The following is a 15,091-nucleotide window of genomic DNA, read 5'->3' on the forward strand; positions in this document are numbered from 1 at the left end:
GCAGCCCTGTGCCATGTGCTCTAGGTGACCCTGCGTGAGCAGCGGGGTTGGACTCGATGACCTCTGAGGTCCCTTCCAACCTTCGGCATTCTATGATTCTATGATTCTAAGCAAACATTATTTTCAATAGGAACAGTATTTGGTAGAAAAAAAAATGCAGCTTCTCCAAAACAAAAGGGATAAACATAAAACAYTGTGGCAGTAGAACAGTAATAACAAGTAGGAGTCTACTACTGGCTAATACTTTTTAAATGGTCTTGTTGCATGTAAGAAAAATTAAATCTTGTAATCTATACTAACGGGCTATAAGGAGCTATGTAAGTAGGTTAAATTGAGAGGGAGGACAATACATTTTGATTCCCCTTACACACACTCACACACACTACATATATATCATTTAAGTTATGTGCACACATGTGAAYACCAAATATCAAGACCTCACATTTCAGTAGACAAAGAATGTGTCAGAGTATTTAAATAAAGATCACAATCCTTCTGCAGATAATGCCTCATTAGTACTCAAGCTGCAGCCTGCTACCTAGTCTTTGTTTTTTTTATTTTTTTGTCCCCTTAGGAAGAAAAATGCTTTTTAACGGCACACCTAAAAGGTAGCTGAAAAATTCAAGAATCTGTATTTTTTGAAACAGATATGAACAAATAAAATCATGACAACATAAAACTTGTCGTAAGCACATGACACTTCTCAAGCCTCTATCTGAATTTTACAAAATAAAATATGTTTCTGTACAGGATTGGATAGAAAATTCAGGTTTCAAGTAGGAACATAAAATCATGAAAATGAAATGAAGATATGGTAACTAATGCAAATCCTGAGGCAAYTGATCTGCCTATAGAGAGTCTCAAATCTCCGAGGAAAAATCTTATAATGTTTAGACTCAGTTCAAGCAGAAGCTGGAGAAATATCTTGTCATATACAGGATGTCACAGAAGTTGATCTGCCCTGGCCTTAAACTTTATGAAACTGAAATCTGAGATGCTTGAGATGTCAGGACCAAATTATATAAATATGTACAGAAAAAAGTCATGACCTTTATTTTTCTCAAAGAATGGCAAGTTTATTGACAAGCTACTTTACAACAAAACCACCCGTGCAAAAGAATTTTGACTCTTTGACTTCATGCTTTGGGGTTTTGTAACTGAGAAGACTGATAAAAATAACAAACAAACAAACAAASAAATCCCTAAGATTGGCTTCCAAGGATCTGGAACACTAATCAATGAAATCTGGYACCTGTTTTAAAAGACTTTGCAATGAGGTTTTAAAGCAAACAAACAAATGCTCGGACACTCTACATCCCATGACCCAAATGTTGGTGGGGATGAATATCCTCCTGGCTTGCTGCAGTGGGTAACAGCCAGGGTCTTATCTAGCCTGAAAGAGTTCCTTGACATTGRGTCATTACTTATTGAACCCATTTTTTTCTTAGCTTAAAAAGACTTCAAATGAATTACAAAGTAGAATTCACTTTRCTCTTAACTAGGTATCTTGGTTTTAGAGATTTAAGTGTCAACAAGCCAAACTAAGTTACTTAGAATTCAATGGTGAGAAGCAAACGATTCTCCTTGACCAAAAATAGCAAAATTATGAAAGATTGGGTGAATTCCTTGATCATCTGGATGTTGGATTCCCTATGTTATTTCCGTACTAAGAACACTGTAGAATCATAGCCATTTCACCTGTAAGATCCTTGAAGGTACACACAGGCCAAACTTTAAACACGTTATTATTAACAAGTCATAAGAAGCCTACTTTTCCTTTGATCATGTGTGCTTTTTATCTGATAAATCCTAGCTTCATCCCATATTCCCAGTGCCACAGCATTTTTTCTCCCGAGCTGATCCATTCCCACTCTGTCTATTATGCCTTGTCTCTTTGTTTTAGCAAACAGGTGTAAATAAGGTTGCATTACTAATAAAAATAAGACAGACCCTTTCATAAAGGTACAAAGCTTCAAATCGTTCCTCTACAGAGATGCAAGATGCTCTAAGAACGTAACTTTTAAGCTACCCAAGTATTGTTACTAGATCAGTTCTCCAGTTTTATTYCACGTATTCAGAACGCTCCTCCACCACCTCAAATTATGCTCTGATAACTAATGGCTAGAGTTATTGACACAGTTATTAGTAGAAGTAGCCTTCAAAAAATACATAAGGTGGAAATGTCCTGAAAAGCAGTGTAGTTACTACCTGCATGCTGACTCACCAGCCATTTGCATATGTTCTGAGATCTTTTTGTAAACCATCAGATTGGCAGAAAACCAATCATTAACAGAGAAGGTTGTAAAAACTCTGTCTTTTCTGCCARATTTAGAAACCTGAGAGAATCAAAGCATTTTCCAACCATTAAGATTCAGTTTTCTATATAGGAAGTTAAAGTCTTGCAGCTTTACCATAGCTCAGTTATTCTGAGCTACCTAAAAGCCTTTTTTCTCTATATGACACATTTTGATATTATTAATGAATAACTTAAGTTCATACAACATAAAATGAAAGGATAATAAAAATGAACAGACTCTTGACAACAAAATGCTTGTTTCTTCTAATGCTTATAATCATATTTTTACAAAGTATAGTACTCAGTAATGAAATYCAAATAATTTCCTTTGGTGGATTATAGAGTTTAGTAACTCAAATAGCAGATATAAGCCATCATTTACAAAAAGATGCCATCTGCTGAGCAAACATGCAATCAGCAGGCACTTGCTATTACACCAGAATCTTTTGCTTCCTTTATTGATTTTCTCCACTGCATTTCAAAAGCCCCTCAAGCAATATGAGCCAGTGTAGCAAATGAAGAAAGCAAAGGACTTCTCAATGACCCCAATATCAATTCTGCTTTGTACTTTACCCTGTCTCAAGGCTATGGACCTGATAGGTTAGTTCAAGCAAGAGACAGAAAACAGTACCCACACTGTAGGAATATATATACATTCAAAGCAACTGCATAGAAATGACAGCCAAGCCTTTGAAATTAAATATACTTCAAAAAAGCTATGCAAGCACTAGATTATTCACCTGTATATCATTTAATTGCTGCTGCAGAGTAGTGCTTCTTTGTTCCAGTTGTTGTTCTGTTTGCTTCTGCTGCTTATCTAGCTCTTGTGCCCTCTGATCCAAATACGACAGCTTCTAGAAAATATATGCACAAACAGATGTATTAGTATTCAAAAGTTATTGTTCTGCTTTCTATAGAAATATATCAGCCATTAAATAATTCCCTTAAGAATTACCGTTTGTAAGCTTATTTTTGTTTCCCTTTAAATATCCGTAGTTCTATCTATATACTATCTTCTATGTTTATATACTCTGCACTTTGAATGACAAAATCCAAAATTTTAAAATAGGATGTATCTTTGCTGCTTCATATAGCATTTATTGTTTTACATCAAAATGTAACTTCTTTTATTTTCCCCATATTTCTTTATTTATTACTTGGCAAAAGAAAGTAAAGTTTTGTATTCAAAATATGTATTTGGAATAGCTCCCATGGGAGTTCTAAAAAGTATAAAAATAAAGTAATAAAGTATAAAATAAATGCCTATGATTTTGATCTTTACAGTATAAGAAATTAGAAGTAGGACAGCTAATCAGAAGATAGAAGAGGGAAGAAAATAAAACACTGGGATATCWCCTTTTTATATTCTTCATGAATCCTTTCTATTAATAACTAGCACATCAAGGAAAACAGTTCTTATCTCTTGTATTAAAACTGTCAACTATTAAAGGATACAAATTATTATTAAGGAAAGTAATAAGTAAAACTCTAAATTATATATACATTTTTATATAGATTGCTCAGGAGTTATTTAAGGTCTATATTCACATATAACACAGAACATTAAAATAGGCAATAATATTTCTACTCTGAAAGAATAATTTAAACCTTTAATCAATGAGAACCTTCTTCCTTGAAATTCCCAATACTTTTTACACATCATTCACATACAAATCTGCGTGGGCAAACTTTGCTTCCAAGCTTTTAAAACAGAAGTGAATGCAGAGCCCCAGCCGATGATATATAGCGCACAACACACCTCCTTCCGTTTCCAGAGACTAATGATGTGATCTTTGTCACATTGTTTCTATTTAGTTTTAGTTGGGGACGGGCTACCAACATTAGTCACTGCCATTAATGCGTTGTTTTGAAAATACTGTTAGCTATTAGAAGATATTTTTTAAAAATAATTCAATTTGACTTCTTAAACCTGCATTGAAAATGAACGATCACATAATCCATTATCTGAACTGGAACAATTCAACACTCTCCATCTCTCCTCCAAAAATGGCAAGATATCTCTACATAAAGATGCTACAAAGAACCCTTCAGACTGAATAAAAATAAAACCTGTGGAAGAGCATCTCCAGTGACAAGTTACTTACTATGAATCAGACAAGTGACCTGTAAGCCTACAGGCTGATTCTGAGACAAAAGCTTTACCCGAGTGAGAAGAAGCAGCAAAAATTCTTGTATCTGTGCACTGGTCTGAAACTCAAAATTTATGTACCTAAACTGAATAGGTTCAAAAAAATCTTGATCTTATTTAATTAAAAGAATGCTATATAGAAAATATATGCCTCAGGGAAAACTCCTATGCCTAGCTCTGTACAAAACCGAGAATTTTGTTTCCTTCTTATTTTGAAATAAAAATGAAGACATTCTTCTTTTTCTTTTCTGGCATTAAGGTCCATTGGAAATGCTCACCTCTTTCACACGGATAATTATTTTTTGAAATACACTGATTACTATACTTTCAGTTCCATTTCCTAAGACATTTATTTCCTTTGTCAAAAAAAAGAAGCTTCAAATACATTCTCTAGATTGTGTAGTTGCTCGTCACAGTGAACAAGGTGTGTCTGACCACTTATTCATATAGTGTGAAAGCCATATTGTTGCAATCATGACAGGAGACTCAGAGCTTCCCCAAAAGAACAAGGATGCAAAAAGAGTATGCAAATAAAAAAAAAAGTATAAGGTATATTCTCTGAATAAATTTCAAATAGTTCTGCAAAATGATCATTGAATGGTTTTGCCTGAGTTTTTTTTCCAAAATATAGTGTCCAGCCATTATGTTTGCTCCTAATCAAATTATTTTTAGTTTAGAGTCTGGATATCTCCATGTCATTTCAGAAAAGAAAGGACTATTTCTCTAGATTTTGGTTAATGTGGCAGGGGGATATGGAACTGTGGGCATTGTTGTACTACCTGCAAATGACTCTCCACCTTACATAAGTCTCAGCTCAGATATTTTCCAAAAGCATCCATCATCATCACACTGATTCTAAACACAACAATGGATTTAGATACCAATGTCACTGTATACCCTGTCCTCTATTACCACTGTTGTAGCACTTGCTTCATACGCAACACATTGAAAGACCTCAAAAATCATCAGCTCTAAAACATGAGATAAACCTATTATTCTTTTGAAGAGGAACACACAAAGGTTAATTTAAGTAGGTAATAAAGGTTTCTTTTTCCTGAGGTTGATACCATTCGTATACCCTGAAAATATGATCGAACAGGCTGCAAGGGCATCACTGGACAACTGGAGGAAAATGTCTGCTTCGTTATCCTTCCAAGATGACCTAAGGAGCCAACCAAAGCCATGTCTGATCATGCCAATAAAAAAGGCTCTACCAGARGCAAAAAGAAAAAAGAATAGACCTCCTGGGAGAGAACGGCATATTCAATTAAAAGAATTGAAGTAAGTTGAGAGCTTGTTTTCAAGACAAAGATCTATTTCTATTATTACAGATAGCAGACTCTTCACAAGAGGAATAAAAAAAAATGATAATTATTATTCTAAAATTAGGAAAGAGAAAAGAGGCCCTGGTCTGTAAACACACACTCATGCATACGTTGTTCTCTTCAGCTTGTAGTTAAGCCAAGAGAACGTCCAAGGACAGAAGAAAYATAAGCAAATACTGTATATTCTTTCCCTTTGTAAGAAAATAGATCATACAAGTTAAGAGACAGAAAGATTTTGCCTAGTAAGGAAAGCAAGGAAGGCTGATGTTTTTGAAAATTTGGGCAATATTATACAGCATAGGATCACATCTGAATTCTGAGCTATAAGTTTGTTGGGTTTCTTTGTTTTGTTTTGCTTTGTACTACTAAACAGCAAATACCCCAGTGAACATTCTAGAATCTACCAATTTACCTCATGGTTTTCTTTAAATATATCTTTATTTCTCCTAAATTTTGTTTCTAGATCAGCTACTGGTCTCTCGATCTCTTCTATTCTCTTCATGTCTTCTTCTTTTTTCTTCAGTCCCTCTTTTCGTTTTTCCTCTAGTTCACTATAAATTGCTTTAATCTCAGCCTGTTTTTAAAAAGTGTAGATATAATTAGTTTGCAATATGTAAACCAGAAACAAAAACAGAACATGAAAAAAATCTCATTTTGAAAGAACATATATRCTCTTAATTAGATACCATGAATCAATCAAAAATTAATTCTATATACATGCACAAAAATCARAGATGAAGAAACACATAAGGAGATTTAAAATATCCTYAAAATAAAATAATAGYCATTAAGCCAGAATATGCCAGCAGCRTTTGAACAGGAAAGACTGAATAGCCAGCTGAATTGGCAAAAACAAGTATAGCAAGAAATATTAAGATACATATGTATTACTTTGAAGCATACAAAGAAATTACAGTATTACATCAGCAACTACCAGAAAATAATTCCATAAAATGGTAAATATTTATTTAAAGAGTGAAAATCYCTTCTGATGAAAAGGGATCATACACATATTCCTCCTTACTGGAASCATTCTATCTAGCAAATGCTGCAAAATACTTTATTATTATAACATTAATATTTCTTATTCTTTGGTGCTTTAAGCTTGGATGGTTTTAGGAGTTGTGTGAGAACAGCCCACTATGTAACTGCTATGCATTTGGACAGCAACGTGTTAGTGATAGCTTAGTTCTTAGATCTTTCAACAGCCCTTGACATCGGGATTAAGTTTTGTCCTACTAGTGACACAGAACTCTTTTGTCAGCATGAGTATGAAGACTGTGACAGAATTTCAGCTTTAGAAGGAAAATAAAATAAACAAACATGCAAGCAAGCAAACAAACAGCTGAGAAGTGTAGGATATAATCAAGAACTCGAAAGAGAAAATATTCTGGAAACATGAACCATGATAAAAAAAAAAAAAAAAAAGATAGTACTGAGCACTAAATTTATATTTATTTTGTTTTTTTCTTTCTTTTTCCATATGTAGGTCAAAAGAACCCTTTAGCTTAAATTTGTCTGAGTAATCTTTGTCAAAATCAAGAGAAGAGAATTTTGGTTCCAATGAATGATCTAAATGACAAGCACTGAAGTCCAAAAAGTGATGAAGCACCAAATCAAATCTATCATGCCAAACCATGGCAGTCAGATTCAGTTGCATTTTCTTCATCCTTCCAGACCACYCTTCAACCATCCAGAGTGGTGTTCACAAAAAACAAATACATGTAACAGAGATCTTGGGCACCACATGTCTCAAAATAGGAATGTCAATACTTTCTATCAGTATCTGAGATAAACAAAGAATGCAAGATTCTACTTGGTCTTCTGTATCAGTAAGGTCTTTATTTTGCTGGATTGAAACTTTGAAGTATACTTCAACACCGAAAAATGCTGAAAAAATATCAGCATTTCTATGAGATGGTCAGAAAGCAGCAATGAAGTCCAGAACAAAACAACTACATTCAAAATCTACAAAAGGAATACTAGACCATTTCTGTTAATTTGTCAGGGTACATTAGGAGAAAGGAAAATTGTGTTAGCATTGCACTGCTTACATGCCCATTTGTCAATATAGAGTATGGCTAAAGTCTCAATGCGCCCTCTACAGAAACTGTGAAGTAAAAACAAACAAACACAAAACAACAACAGCAAAATAGCATGACTGCATAACTGTGGAAGAATTTAGATTTGAAGTAAACTAGTTATTGTCATGTTTACCTGAGTCTTTCTCACAATTCCCTTCTGAACGTGAATTTCTTTTTTAATAGTCACCTCCAATTGCTAAAAAAAAAAAAAAAAAAAAAGGTAATGCATTAGAAATAAGTGTATTGACAACAGCAATAACAATTTAACACTAACCCAGCAATGAGAGCGAACACAATTTGCTTAAAGTGTCAGAAGACTATTAAAAGGGGAAAGCATATTGGTGGACAAATACACAGAATACCTGTTACATTTTTATGGTGAATAGATTGGAAAATCCACATATTGCATTCTTTTCATCTGTATTTATCATGTATCATGCTGAATCTTACATGTTACACTAGTATTSATCCTACAAAGCATTATGCATATGTTCAAGATTATTTACTAAGAACTGGGCAAAGTAAGAAAACAACACATATGGAATTCTTCACCGACATTGCAAGGCTGCTACATTACAACGACTTTCAATAACAACTCTTGATAACCGATCACATCCTACTTATAAAGAAAAAGARTATTTTAATGTTGTATTTTATTTGCAATAGCAATTCAGTACAATAAATTCTATCAGATTGTTCTGATCATTTAGTTTATATAAAGAATGAGATTGTTATTTACTTCCGCACATTTCATATCATCTAGGAATCACAAGCACTTTGTACAGTTGAGAGTATCTGTCAGCTTTAATCTTTAGCCTTTCACTACTTCTGGTCTTTTAGTAATCAATCTAGTTCTCCTCAAGGCGTCACAGTTATCTGCTGTTTTTGAGTGTTTTAAAACATTTGCTAAAATTCAGAAGTTTTGTGTTATTAATTTTTTGATACTAGATCGCTCATAYCAATAAATTTCTGATATGAATGGCATTATTTTCTATTTTTCCACTATAAAATAATTTTAAATAAAAAATATATCACCTTGTAGTGGATTTTTTCACTTGTTATTTTTTTTTCCAAGTCCTCATACTTTGCTTTTTTTTCACCATATGACAATTCAGCATCACAGAGATCTTTATTTACTCTTTGTATTTGCTCTTCAACCTTATGTATGTTTTTGCAGACAGTCTTTATTTCTGACTGATATTTCTTCTTTTTTCTTGAACTATTGAAAGAAAATGAAATGATATTACTTCACATTATTTGCTCATAAAATATATATAAGCTAAAATAAAAAGAAAACTTTATTGAATAAYATAAAATATTTTTAAATAAAAATCAAATGCAGCATTTCATTATCCTTCTGCTTTGATGCTGAATACACTGTGCTTTTCCTCAATACTTAAAACTCTCTTTTTTCATAAGCATATGCCTTGACAGTTCTCTGGTATCAAACTATTACACGTACACATTTTTATCCTGCATATCTGTATTAATAATGTGTAATATTACACTATCATTTTTGGGTGAGGAGACAGTGGCAAAAACAGCCACTAAAAATGTTAATATTACTTGCACAACCTTAGTTCATCTGCCTTAAAATTTATTAGCATGTCTGAGGAATGGAGTATTTCATGCGAGTGCTGGGAATACTTTATACTACTGTTATGGTGCAGGTCAGTCATGTAGCATTTTGCTATTTGTATAATTCTTAAGTAGCATAAAACAATTTTAGGTCATTTTATATAATAATAAGAAAGAAAAACATTCATTAGAAGTAAACTATTTTACAGAAGTGAACCTAAAATACTATTAGATTAGAACATCTGATCACAGAGCAGAAAACAAACTAATAGAAATAAAAAACTCCCCACAAGAAAACACTGGTAGTCCTCTGACAGACTGAATATAATCCCTGTATTTTTAGAACTTAATGTTCTCCAGTCAAATGTTTCTTTATGGAAGAAGGAGATTTCTGAAAAATAAACTGCAACTACCRCTGAGGAAATCTGCTGAATCAGAATGATAGAGCTCAGATGAGCAGGAGATTTATTTCCTGATTGTACTGCGTGGTCTAAATAGGTAAGATACACAACTAAGCACCCAGAAGAACACCAGAAACAAAGTCTTTAACCTTCTTGTAGCCTTTTAGGAAGTGGCCGAACACTCATTTCTTAGTCCTGCCTAATTAACGTGCCGGGACTCCTGTTTGTGTGCAATTAGAACAAATACTCCAATTCTTAGACTAACACAAGACAATATATTGATTSTAAGAACTACATTCTCATGGAATATAGCAATTTCACAAAATATAGCAATTCTTCCCCAATACAAAAGGCCACACTACAATCAGAGCACACTCAGCAAGAAAATAAAACATGAGTATATTGAGAAGCGCTGCGAGAATTGCTGTAGTTGGCTCCAAGTCTGAAATGTTCTGACATGCCCTGACAAATATTTCTTAAATAAGGCAGGAGATTCAATGCTGTCTTCAAATCATCCTTTGAAGATATAAATAGACTGAGCTCCTGGAATCCTTCGCTGCCAGGAAATGTCATAATCGTTCTCTGGCTCCTGGGTTTGAACTTTCAAATACACTTCTTGAACCCCTGAACATGTTGAAGAACACAATAATCATAAAGATTCACAATAATAAAGACTATATTTGAAATGAACAATGCTTGAAAGGTTCCTCTCATGGACTTGGCCACTCTTTCTGGGATGCTCGTAAACTTTTAATGCAAAATACAATCTCAACTAATGACACTTCCCGAAACAGTTTTCTAAAAATTTCCCTCTCTCCATGTTTGCCTGTACATATTCTTATAAGCTTGTGTCTCATCTTTCAATTCGCAGATAACATTTCAAATAMGGACAAAATCTCTCTTCATTGCCTTAAAACTATAGAAGAAATAAAAGTTTTAATTCATATAAAAATAGTCAGTGTAATTAAAAAAAATAGGATTACTATGTTCTCTAAATCTAAAATGTTCTAATAATCTTAATAAATAATTCTATGAATAGTAGAAGTCATGAAACCTGGATCTTTATACATATGTGTCCCATGGTTGGTTGACTTTGGTATATAAGGGCAAGTTCTAATGTAGGGCATTAGGAAGCAGTGTGCACCTATTGTTTATCTTTTTTTYTTTTATTCTTTTTCCCTTTACCCACATCTCTTTTATGGTGTTTTTGGGATGCACTGAGGAAACTTTTCATGCTGTAGCCTGAAATAATATAGACAGGAGCTCTCTCTTCTACTAACTCAAAAAAAACTTGTGAAACTTTTAAGAACTTTACTTTTCAGTTCATTTTGCTGAAATCAGATAATAAAATTAGAAGTTAGGACAGAAAATAACTGTCAGATACCTAAAATCAGCATACAACTAATAACTGAAGGAAAAAGGAAGTTAAATATAATTTTATTTTTTGTTAGCTGGTAAATTGCTCTGAGACTATTATGTAAAACAACAATTTAAAGCCCATTTATTTAGATTTACTATTACAAACTCCTTAACTCTTGATCATAACAAGAAATTGTAATCATCGTTTACAACAGCAAAAAGGTAAAATTCCTTACAAATAAGAAATTAATACATATGACTTTACAACAAAACATTATAAATAAATAATAAAATTGTATAATAATATTATAAAATAAAATAAAATAAAATAAAATAAAATAAAATAAAATAAAATAAAATAAAATTAAATTAAATTAAATTAAATTAAATTAAATTAAATTAAAAAAAAAGTTTTGGAAAGAGAGTTCTCTGTTAACAAAAAAAAATTTTAGAATATTCCTTTTTTTTTTTAATGACAGGCTTTGTATATGTCTGTGACAAACTGTATACTTTATATCTGGCAGAATTTTAGTTGTGCCATTTGTTCCTGAATTTTAAGTGAAGATCAAAAAAGATATACGGTAAATTTAATGCAGACATGATTTTAAATTATTGAAAAATTGCAGAGATTTAAAATAACTAAAATAAGATTCTCTTATACAGGTATGCTTTCAGTTAAATCATAACAATTGCTTCCTGTATTTACATTACATAATGTTTTAATTACCTATTTGCAGATTTTCGAAAAAAATCTTCATTTTCCCGAAGAAGTTCTTCATTTTCACCTTTCAAATCATTCAGTGTTTCACTAATATTGAGCAGCTTTTTTTTTATGGTCCGTAGATCCCCTTCCCAGGTGAATTTCTAAGGAATGTTAAGACATTAAGACATTTTTTCAGCAGAAACTGAAATTATTTCAGGTCAGCATAGATGATGCAAACACCTACTTCAGTTATATAAAAAACAACAGAAAACTTACTAATTTTTCAGTAGTTTTCATCACTTCAGAACAAGCCTCTGATATTTTTATGTTCTCGTTTCCTTGGGCAGCTATTTTATTATTCAAATCTTCTACCTAGMAAACATGTTATAGTTACACAAGTATATCCTATATTCATCTGCAGSAATTAAACAACATATTTAAAAACAAATTTAAAATGCACTAAGAAATCAAGGTTACTGAACAATATCTAGAGTTATTTCATGCTATTATTCATATGTACATGCCAATTATCTTTATTATCTTTAGAGTCCAGTAAGGATATACTTTTGTCATATATGAATTGGCAGGGTGCAAATGGTATAATTGACACCATTAGTTCCTCTCAGCTTCAAAGCTGTCTTTAATATTTCAATATTTCCCATTATCKTTTGGTTGACAATACAGAGACTCATACATAGATTCAATGACAGACCAGTGATTACTGGAAYTTAAGGAAAATAAGGATGTTAAGGGAAGCAAATATCTACAGGGTAAGCAAAACATCTCAAGTGGCCTCAGATAAATAACGGCTTCTCTGCTCACTGAGATCTTGATAAATCCCTTTTTTCCCTCACCACGTGCCTCTGCAGAAGCTGAGCTCTCCCAGCAGAACGTGTCAAAACCACATCCTTAGAGATATGGGTCCAGCTGGTATATGTCTAGGCCGCAAGCATACCCAACCACATATACACACACATACGTTTACAAACACAGACGTTTACACACACACAGCTCTCTCCCAGGCACTTAGCCACTACTTCAGATCTGCTTCATCCCATTTTACACTAGTACCAACACGGAGACATCTGTTAACTGCAAACTTCTTGTCAGGCAGTGTAATGATCTTTGGATTGGTAGTTGTCAAATACAACACTGCAAGGCACCCAAAGGAAAACTGGCCTCATGCAGGAGCAAACTGGGGAAATTTAAATAAGGGAGATTATCATGCAGTGCAAGTAGTGCATCATTTGTAATCTCAGGTCAGAAAAAATCTACCAATGCTAATCCACTCATGTCATCTTGAACACTTTCTTCCAGTTGATCTGAGAGCCAGGTTACRTAGCTATACATCCAACATCTAAAAATATACATACCCCTCAAAGGAATGTAAGATGATTATGATACTTTTAATAAACAAAGCTACAGACTAATACTAGAAGACAAGAATAAACAAAATCAAGAATGCTATACAGTAATATTACCTTTTTAAAATCAGTATTTACTTTTTGCTTTTATAAAGAACCTTAACCTTTAAACACACAAAGTATTCAGGCATTCCTGTACTTTTCAATAAAAGATACTCATTTACTTGCTTGCTTATAAATATTCAACACTCACTTTGCTGTTCCAACATTTTGCATCTTCCTGGATTTCTGCTTTTTGCTTCAGTAACTCCTCAAGGTGTTTTTCATCCTTTATAATCTTCTCCTCTGTTTCTTTTAACTTCATACAGTATTTGGTCCAAAGACTTTCAGAATGCTTTAACTCCTTCCTAATAGAAATACACACAAAGTGAATCCATCTATTGGAGATATTCCAAGATAGTCCCTCTCCATAAAGGAAAATGTAAAGTAGATCTGAATTAATAAAGATTTATTTTAGTTCTCTATGGTGAATACATTTCTTATACAGGTATGCATGAGACAATTTCCAAATATCCACCCTGGCAGGTTCATACTATTTCAGCCAGACATCAAAACTGCTCATGCTGCCAGTTCRCTTTATTTCACATCCCACATTAATAAGTAAATAAAATAGAGAGCTTTCTCTACTAATGGATAAATCTAGTTCAGAGCCTTCTTATTAATCTAGTACACTGCCATTTTGTGAACAAATATCATTTGTGAAGAAAAATCCTTTTTTTCTTCTATATAGTCACGGAACCAGTATATTTGTTGTCATTACACAGTTAGACTTTCCAGTTCCTCAGGTGAAAAGGAACTTGCATATAGAAGACAAGGGGGTAAAAATCTTACACTCCGAATCACAGGTTTATCAGCAGACATTGTATTATGAAAAGGAAACCGCTCCTAATTATGGAAAGAGATACAAATAACTGCAACAATAGCCATAAAAACACTCCCATGAGACAGGCTACACACAGGCGTTTTCTTACAGCTGTGTATGAGGGTGAATTTGGTGAAAGGCAAGAGAAATGGAGGGAGATGAGGTTAAAAGCTTATACTGACTATGTCAGTGTCCATGGTGCTTCTCCTTAATTTTTAACTCTCTCTCTCTCTCTCTCTCTCTCTCTCTCTCTCATGCTCCCTGGAGAACCACCTCAGCTGGTAACGTATTTCTCAAGTTTGCATTAAGTAGCAAAATACACCCCCCACAGCAGGACTATGACAAAGAGCAGTTATGCTTTAAAGCCATTTACTAAACTACAGCCAAAAAAAAACCCTAACCAGGTGTTGCATGCTTAAACACGATAAAACAACAGAAAAAGTAATGAAGAGAAGATTTCACCAGTAATTCAAGAACCATTCCTACATGATTGCTTGACAGACACTCCTCCTTTCTTTGCTAGATTTCCAGCTAGTGATGGAGTAAAGACCTATTCTGCAAAGAAGTCACTTTCCAAATGTCACAGAATGTATATTATGTGTATGAAAATCAAATACTCCTARTACATTGTCTGCTCTTGTAGGTCCCAGCATTCATAAAATAAACATAAATTTCATATTTATTTATTGTCAGTTTATTCTAAAAATAATAAAATAAAAAATGCAACATATGCAGTATATGGGAATCTGTGTGCACACATTGGAAGCCTGTACTATGCGCAGTGCAAGCTCCTCCACATTTTTGTTTAAATCTGCTCCACACATGATAACTAAAAACTTTAAAAAATTGCCTATAGCATCAACCCTACACATAAAAAAAAAAAAAAAAAAAAAAAAAACAGTCTAGGGAA

The sequence above is a fragment of the Nothoprocta perdicaria genome, unplaced genomic scaffold, assembly GCF_003342845.1.
Source record: "Nothoprocta perdicaria isolate Ctin4 unplaced genomic scaffold, notPer1 scaffold_77, whole genome shotgun sequence".
Lineage (NCBI taxonomy): Eukaryota > Metazoa > Chordata > Aves > Tinamiformes > Tinamidae > Nothoprocta > Nothoprocta perdicaria.